The sequence below is a fragment of the Cervus canadensis genome, chromosome 25, assembly GCF_019320065.1.
Source record: "Cervus canadensis isolate Bull #8, Minnesota chromosome 25, ASM1932006v1, whole genome shotgun sequence".
NCBI lineage: Eukaryota > Metazoa > Chordata > Mammalia > Artiodactyla > Cervidae > Cervus > Cervus canadensis.
This window is the reverse complement of record NC_057410.1, coordinates 36,490,525-36,498,196: the sequence shown is the minus strand read 5'-3', so window position 1 is coordinate 36,498,196 and position 7,672 is coordinate 36,490,525. Positions and strand designations below refer to the sequence as shown.

The window sequence follows — 7,672 nt, the reverse complement described above, 5'->3', positions numbered from 1 at the left end:
GTTCATTTTATGTTTTGTTCATTTCACCTTAAATTTTTAAAAAGCAACAGAACGTATATTCTGTTTGGTCTCTTTCAACTGGATGAAGAGTTCTGAGAGCAAAGGAGCTCAGTGTTCTGCTTGGGGTATTTGAGTATGTGACGTTCCCAGTTTATACAAATGAAGAAGCAAGAAATAAATTATCACAACTCAACACATAAAAATTAAAACAATGGAAATGTCTTATATGAGTAAGAAGAAAATTTAGACAAAAGATAAGACCTAGGACCACCTCTGAGCAATGCCAACATTTGAGAACCCAGCAGAAAAGACTGAGAAGAAGGAAGTAAGGAAAATAATCATGGAAACCAAGGGATAAGCATACGTCAAGCAAGTGAAGTGTCACCTTTGACAAATATTGCTGAGAAGCCAAGGAAGATGAGCAGGGAAGACCTCCACTGGATTAGACAGCCTGAAGGCTGTTGCTCACCTTACCAGAGAGGGTTCCAGGTAGAAGAGGTATAGAAGCACACAGGACTGAGTTGAAGGGTGGAAGAAAGATGAGGGAGTAGAAGCAGTTTTTTCAGTTATAAATTTAGAATTCAGTTACAAAGGAGAACAGAGAAATAAGGCAGGAACTGAAACAGCATGTAGGGTCATTAAAAAAAAGTCTTTGAAGAAGGAAAACACTAAGGTATGCTTGTATGATAAAGGGAACGATTAAATGAGAGATGTTACTGCTGAGGAAAAACATGAAGAGCTCAAGGAGCAAAGTCTTTGATAACACAAAAGGTAGTGGAAGCCAGTGCAAAAGTGGAAAAATATCCCTTCTTGGCAGAGGAGGAGCACTTCCATCATGGTGGAGGAAGGAGAATTGGGATGCAGATGCACGGCACTGGCAGGTTTTGTGGTGGGAAGATGAGTTCACTTTCAATGACTTCTGTTTTCTCAATGAAGTATGAGTCTGGGTCATTCTTAAGAGGAGGATGTGTGGGAGGCTTGAGGAAAAAGGAGATGATATGGTACAGTCATCTCACAGAGAGGGAGAAACTGAACAAGATTCCTGAGCAGCTCTGAGTGCCGGCTTGAGGTTTCTGAGTTCTGCATCAGTCACCTTGGCTGTGTGACTTTACCCAACAAAGTTGCTGTGTCTTGGGTTTGGGCAAGTGAAAAGCAGGGAAGATTCCTGCAACCTTAGAATAGCTGTTATGAATCACCCCAGGCCTATGGTGTCCGCTTCCTGCTCATTGGCTAGTGAGCATCGAAGGCAGTTCAACGAGCCCATCTGTTAAATATAGAAGAGGACAGACCTCAGCATCAAGATGTTTTGTGCCTGGGCAGCTGCCAGCAGTAGTAACAAGGTTATGTCCAAATCCTTGTCTCCAGCTAGCCAAGGCATTCAGTAAGAAACAGTCTTCTATTTAGCTGCACTTTCACTGATGATCGGAAAGGGTTACCGTGGAAATTGTCACATTAGAAAGGTCAAAGTTGTCTCAGGAGCTTCAATGCAGCCTAATTTGGTGTGAGATAGATCTGAATGTAAAGATAAAATACAGAAGAGGTGGAAAGAAATGTATGTGTGTTTCTTCCAAGTGTGTTGTTTTGCTATTGTTCAGTTGCTAATCTTTACAACCCCATGGACTGCAGCATGCCAGGCTCATCCGTCCTCCGATATCTCCTGGAGTTTGTTCAAATTCATGTCCATTGAGTGGGTGACGATATCTAACCATCTCATCCTCTGCTGCGTTCTTCTCTTGCCTTCAATCTTTCCCAGCATCAGGGTCTTTTCCAGTGAATCAGCTCTTCGCATCAGGTGGCCAAAGTCTTTGAATTTCAGCCTCAGCCTCAGTCCTCCCAATGAATATTCAGGGTTGATTTGCTTAAGTATTGACTGGTTTGATCTCCTTGCAGTCCTAGGGACTCTCAAGAGTCTTCTCCAGCACCAGAATTCAAAAGCATTAATTCTCTGGTGCTCAGCCTTCTTTATGGTACAACTCTCATATCCATACATGACAATATGCAGCAATCTATTTGAGCTAAATTGTGTCAAAGTAAGTTCCAAATGAGTGTGGTCTAAATTAATTCCCTGATAAAGGAATGTGAAGGGAAAATATAATGTTTATAAATCCTGTAGAAATCACTAAAATAAAAAGTAGGATATGAAGAAAGGGTGGATTTTAATGGTGTCAGAAAGGTTTTCATATGGATTTATCAAAGAAGGAATATTGCAGCCATTAATGTTCTCATTATGCATCACATGAATCCTCTGTGCCGTCCTTTGGGAGTTTTCCTGTCTTTCGTCACTTCATTTAGTGAGGCTCACATGTCCTCCCCGCTCCTCGCCATCTGTCCACACCTACTCCTCCTTCAGGGATCCGTTCTGTCTTCTCATTATGCTTCAGGTGGCAGTTTAACAAACTCTCCAGGAAGATTTCCATTATGCCATTCAGCCTTGTTAATTCCATTTTACAGAGTGTGCTTTCTTGAGAATACTTAATAATCATATTTTTTTGGAGGGTGTGGGGAATTGTTTGGTAGCCATCTATCTCTGCTAATCACTATATTCCCAGTTTTTGTCATATATCCTGGCACACAGAGACCATTACATAATTGTGAAAGGAGAGAAAGAAAGGGAAGAGGGGAAAAGGAGTAAAAACAGGGAGGAAGAACAACAGGGATGCCACTCAACCTACAAAGGTTTTCTCCCTTCTTTGAATTCATAGGGAATTGGTTCTTTGCCCTGTATTTAATACTTAAATATGTGCCATTCTGATACAACCCTTGTGTTTTCTGATGTACAAAGATTGCACACACAGCTAAGTACTTAAATGTGTAAGACTCATACCATTCATATGTAAGAATACAGGAAATGCCATATGCTGAGAATGGCATAAAAAATGTCCTTGAACCTGTAGGTAATTTATCATGAATCTTCTAGGGTTTTATCTGAAATATTGTTTTTATTGATCTTTTTCACTTTTTAAATTGCTGTTTTTTTGAAGTATAGTCACTTTGCAATGTTTCAAGCTTACAGAAAAGTGATTCTGTTACACACACATCTGAATATATTCTGTTTCTTTTCCATTATGGGTTATTGCAGGATATTAAACATAGTTCCCTGTGCTATACAGTAGATTCTTGTTGTTTATCTGTTTTATAAATAGTAATTGTATATCTGTTAATCCCGAATTACAAATTTATCCCTCTCCATCTTTCCCTTTGGGTAACGATAAATTTGCTTTCTATGTCTGTGAGTCAATTTCTGTTTTATAAATGGGTTCACTTGTATTATTTTTTTAGATTCCACATACAAGTGATCTCATATAATTTTGTCTTTCTCTGTCTGACTTGTTTCACTCGGTATGAAAGTCTCTAGACCCATCCATGTTGCTGCAAATGGCATTATTTCATTCTTTTTTATAAGTAATATTTCATTGTATATTGGAATATATACATCACCCTTATCCATTCATCTCTCTGTGGACATTGCAGTTGCTTCCAGGTACTGGCTATTGTAAATGGTGCTGCTATGAACACTGGGGTGCATCTATCTTTTCAGGTTTGAGTTTTCTCCAGATATATACAAAGGAGTGGGATTGCTGGATCATATGGTAACTCTATTTTTTTTTTTTTTTTAGTTTTTTAAGGAAACTTCATACTGTTCTCTAGTGACTGCACCAAGTTACACTCCCATCAATAGTGTAGGAGGGTGCCCTTTCCTCCACACCCTCTCCAGTGATTATCATTTGTAGATTTTTTGATGCTGGCCATTCTGACTGGTGTGAATTGATACCTCATTGTGGTTTTGATATGCATTTCTCCAAAAATCAGTGATGCTGAGCATCTTTTCATGTGCCTGTTGGCCATCTCTATATCTTCTTTGGAGAAATGTCTATTTAAGTCTTTTGCCCATTTATTTATTTATTTATTTTCTTTTGAGCTGTACAGGGTGTTTGAATATTTTGGAAATTAATCCCTTGTTAGTTGCATCATTTGCAAATGTTTTCTCCCATTCTGTAGGCTGTCTTTTTGTTTTGTTTATGGTTTCCTTTGCCATGTAAAAACTTTTAATCAGGTACCATTTGTTTATTTTTGCTTTTATTTCCATTAATCTAAGAGAAGATCCAAAAATATATTGCTGAAATTTATGTCAAAGAGCGTCCTGCCTGTGTTTTCCTCTAGGAGTTTTATAGTATCTGGTCTTACATTTAGGTCTTTAATCCATTTTGAGTTCATTTTTTAGATGGTATTAGAAAATATTCTAATTTCATTCTTTTACATGTAGCTATTTAGTTTTCTCAACACCACTTGAACTTGGGCCTTTCCATGGAATGATATAATCCTTAAAAATCCTAAATGCCATCTGAAAGTAGCAAGGGGTTCTTACTTTCCAGCTTTCATCGCCCATCACTCTTAGCTTCATGTCTTGTGTGTATGTGTTAGTTGCTCAATCGTGTCAGACTCTTTGCGACCCCGTGAACTGGTAGTCCGCCAGGCTTCTCTCTCTATGGGATTTCCCAGGCCAGAATACTGGAGTGGGTAGCCATTCCCTTCTCCAGGGGATCTTCCTGGCCCAGGGATTGAACCCAGGTCTCCCACATTGCAGGCAGATTCTTTACTGTCTGAGCCACAGGGAAGCCTGCTTCACGTTTTACACTCTATCAATTCTGAACAATGCTCATAGTTCCTCAGAGGTCCTTTCTGTCTTCTGCCTGTAATGTTTTCTTCTGAGGATCAATCTCTACTCATTCAAGATTTACTACATCCTCCACATCATCTAGGAAGCCCTCTAGCATTCCCACCACCACTTCTGTTCTGCATAAATTACTGTATGTGTCTGTACTTCACTGCAAGACTGTCTATTTTCTTTGTATTCTCAGGGCTTAGTACATGGGTTGAAATTCATAAACTCAATAAACATTTATGAAACTGAGCTATTGTTCATTTTGAAGCTACACCCTTCATGATTTCATAGACTTCACTTCAGCCTTCCTGAACATTTGCTCCAGGTTAATTACTGTAATTTTTATGTGTGTGTGTGTTTCTTTCTAATTGTGCTTTAAGTTCTTCCCAAAACAAGGCCCTGGGAATCCCCAAGTTGAAATAGACCTTTGGGCTTGGTCTATTGCTATCTTGTATTCACACTGGAGTATTCATTCACAAACATTAAACTCCAGGAAAGAAGATGTGACAAAGCAGGGCTCCCTCCTCCATGGCATGAGTCATTGGCTGGTTTCAGAGTGGATGGTGGCCAGTGGGGAAAACACACAGCAACTTTTCCTTGGAACTGAGGTAGGATAAAAAGGGCCTGCTGTGTATATCACCATCTTTTCCCTGACACTTCCCCTTCAGCTTCCGAGAATATAACAGTACATAACCTTTGAAGATGGGCTTCCCAAGTGGCTCAATGGTAAGGAATCTGCCTGATCATACAGGAGTTACTCGAGATGCAGCTTTGATTCCTGGGTCAGGAAGATCCCCTAAGGGAGGAAATGGCAACCCACTCCAGTATTCTTGCCTGGAAAATTCCACAGACAGAGGAGCCTGGCGGGCTTAGTCCATGGGGTCACAAAGAGTCGGACATGACTGAGCAACCAAGCATGCATGCAACATTTGAAGATACTGGGTAACATTACAGGAAACAAAAACACATGCTCCCGATGCCCTGTGCTTTCAGAGATTCTGGGTTTCGTTCACCTGCCCAGGGAGCTGAGTGTTGTGTTTGCCTCCATAACCAGGTGAGTCCCCCGCCTTGAGGAGGCCCACTCTGTTCCTGGTAGCACAGTGGGCCACTGAGAGGTGGAAATGGCACAAGAACCCCGAGACCACCTGAAAATTCTTCCCTGGGAAGGCAACTTTATGAATGAAATCTTCCAAGCAAATGACACCAAACTTCCCCCAGTGCTGCTCAATCATTCTGTTGTCTGTCAGAGGGACGCCTTTATTCTTGACCTTGGATTGTCTGTGTTTCAAGTTAAGTTCCTGAAAAAACTTTAGATTTGGAAATCCCCGGGTCACATAAGGGTTTCCCGGTGGCTCAAACAGTAAAGAATCCTCCTGCAATGCAGAAGACCTGGGTTTGATCCCTGGGTCAGGAAGATCCCCTGGAGGAGAAGGGAATGCAACCCACTCCAGTATTCTTGCCTGGAGAATCTCATGGACAGCAGAGCCTGGCCGGCTATAGTCCACGGGGTCACAAAGAGCTGGACATGACTGAGCACACACACATACCCAGGTCACATGAAGTTCCACTATTCCAAAGTGAGTTTATGGTAGGAAAGGTTACTTTCACAAAGAAACCACTGAAAATCTTATTCAGGCAAAGTCTTGCAACGATCCTCAGCACTAATTAATTCACCCCATTAACCCTTTGGATTCCTAGAACAAAGGTCAAGAAATGTTTATCTGGGACTTCCAAGCCACGGAGTTTCACTTCTAACTGTCTAAGGCATACTCTGTTATGCAGTTGCTACCAGGAATCATTTAGGAACCCTGATGCCTAAACTTGAGCTCTTTTCATTTCCTCTGCTCCTTCTTTTTTGCAAAAACACCTGCTCTTCTTGGGTAGCTTTGAGGGCCTGATATGCCTTCTTCTTTCTAGGTGACTTTCTGGAACCAAAAGCATCTCTCTTTTACTCTTCCTCCACCATCTTTCTAATGCTGCGGCTACTGCTCATGCGCAGCCCCAGTGCCTTAACTAACCCTAGAGAGGTCCGGTGGGAGGGGGAGGGAGGCGCAGGAGGGAGGGGGACACATATATAATTATGACTGATTCATGTTGTTTTACAGCAGAAGCCGACACAACATTGTAAAGCACTTATCCTTCAAATAATAAAAATTTTAGAAGTAAATAAAAGATAACCCCATTAGGAGAGGGCATAATACCAGCAAAAGATTTTCCACATTAAACCACCCTTTTAAAAAAAAAAAAATGTATATTGGTTATACAAGCCTGTGTCATAAATTTAACAAACTTATTCATTCCTATATACTTTTAAAAAAAAATCGTACTATTTTATCCTCAGAAAGTGGCATCAGCTTCTACCACACAATTTAAAAAAAAAAAAGTGGCATTAGATGGACATTTTGAAAATCAGAACGCATGCTTTTAGTCCAGGCACTCTTCAGATTTTCCTCTTTCTTCTTTACCCTATTCCCTCTCTCCCACCATTTTCCTTCCCTTGTTCATCTCCATTTCCCCTCTGCTTTCCAACTGCTAGTGACAGATGGGACTGGACTTGCTTAGACTCTTGTAGAGCAATCATGGGTTTTAAGTTTGCTGATGGCTTTTCTAGAATGAGGATATAGGCAGCGTGGAGCACAGACTGGGAAGGTAGGCTCATGCTCCCAGATTCTAAATATCACCAAATCAGAAGAGAATTGCATTTGTGAAATTGCATAGAAACTCTTTTTATCTTTGAATAACCCCCTACACCATTCTTAGCACCAAATGCAAAAGAAAGGGTGAGAGAAAGGGCAAAAATATTTATTTAGAGGGGACTCTCTGCTGGGACGTTATAGGTAGCATGAAGGAAGAGTGAATTAGCTTTCAATTAACAGTGCTAAACCCACAAAGGAAAGGATAGGAAAAGCCTGCATCTAACTGTAAAGAAGGCTGGGGAATATTATCTAGCTACATGTCTCAATGAAGAGTTTGGGGGAAAAAAAACAAAAAACAGTCAATCTGTTCCAC

General features: G+C 40.7%; 1 pseudogene; it reads right to left on the bottom strand.

The window, feature by feature from the left end:
* Nucleotides 1-5,652: 5,652 nt before the first annotated feature.
* LOC122427187 lies at nucleotides 5,653-7,322 on the bottom strand (annotated as a pseudogene).
* Between the last annotated feature and the right edge of the window lie 350 nt (nucleotides 7,323-7,672).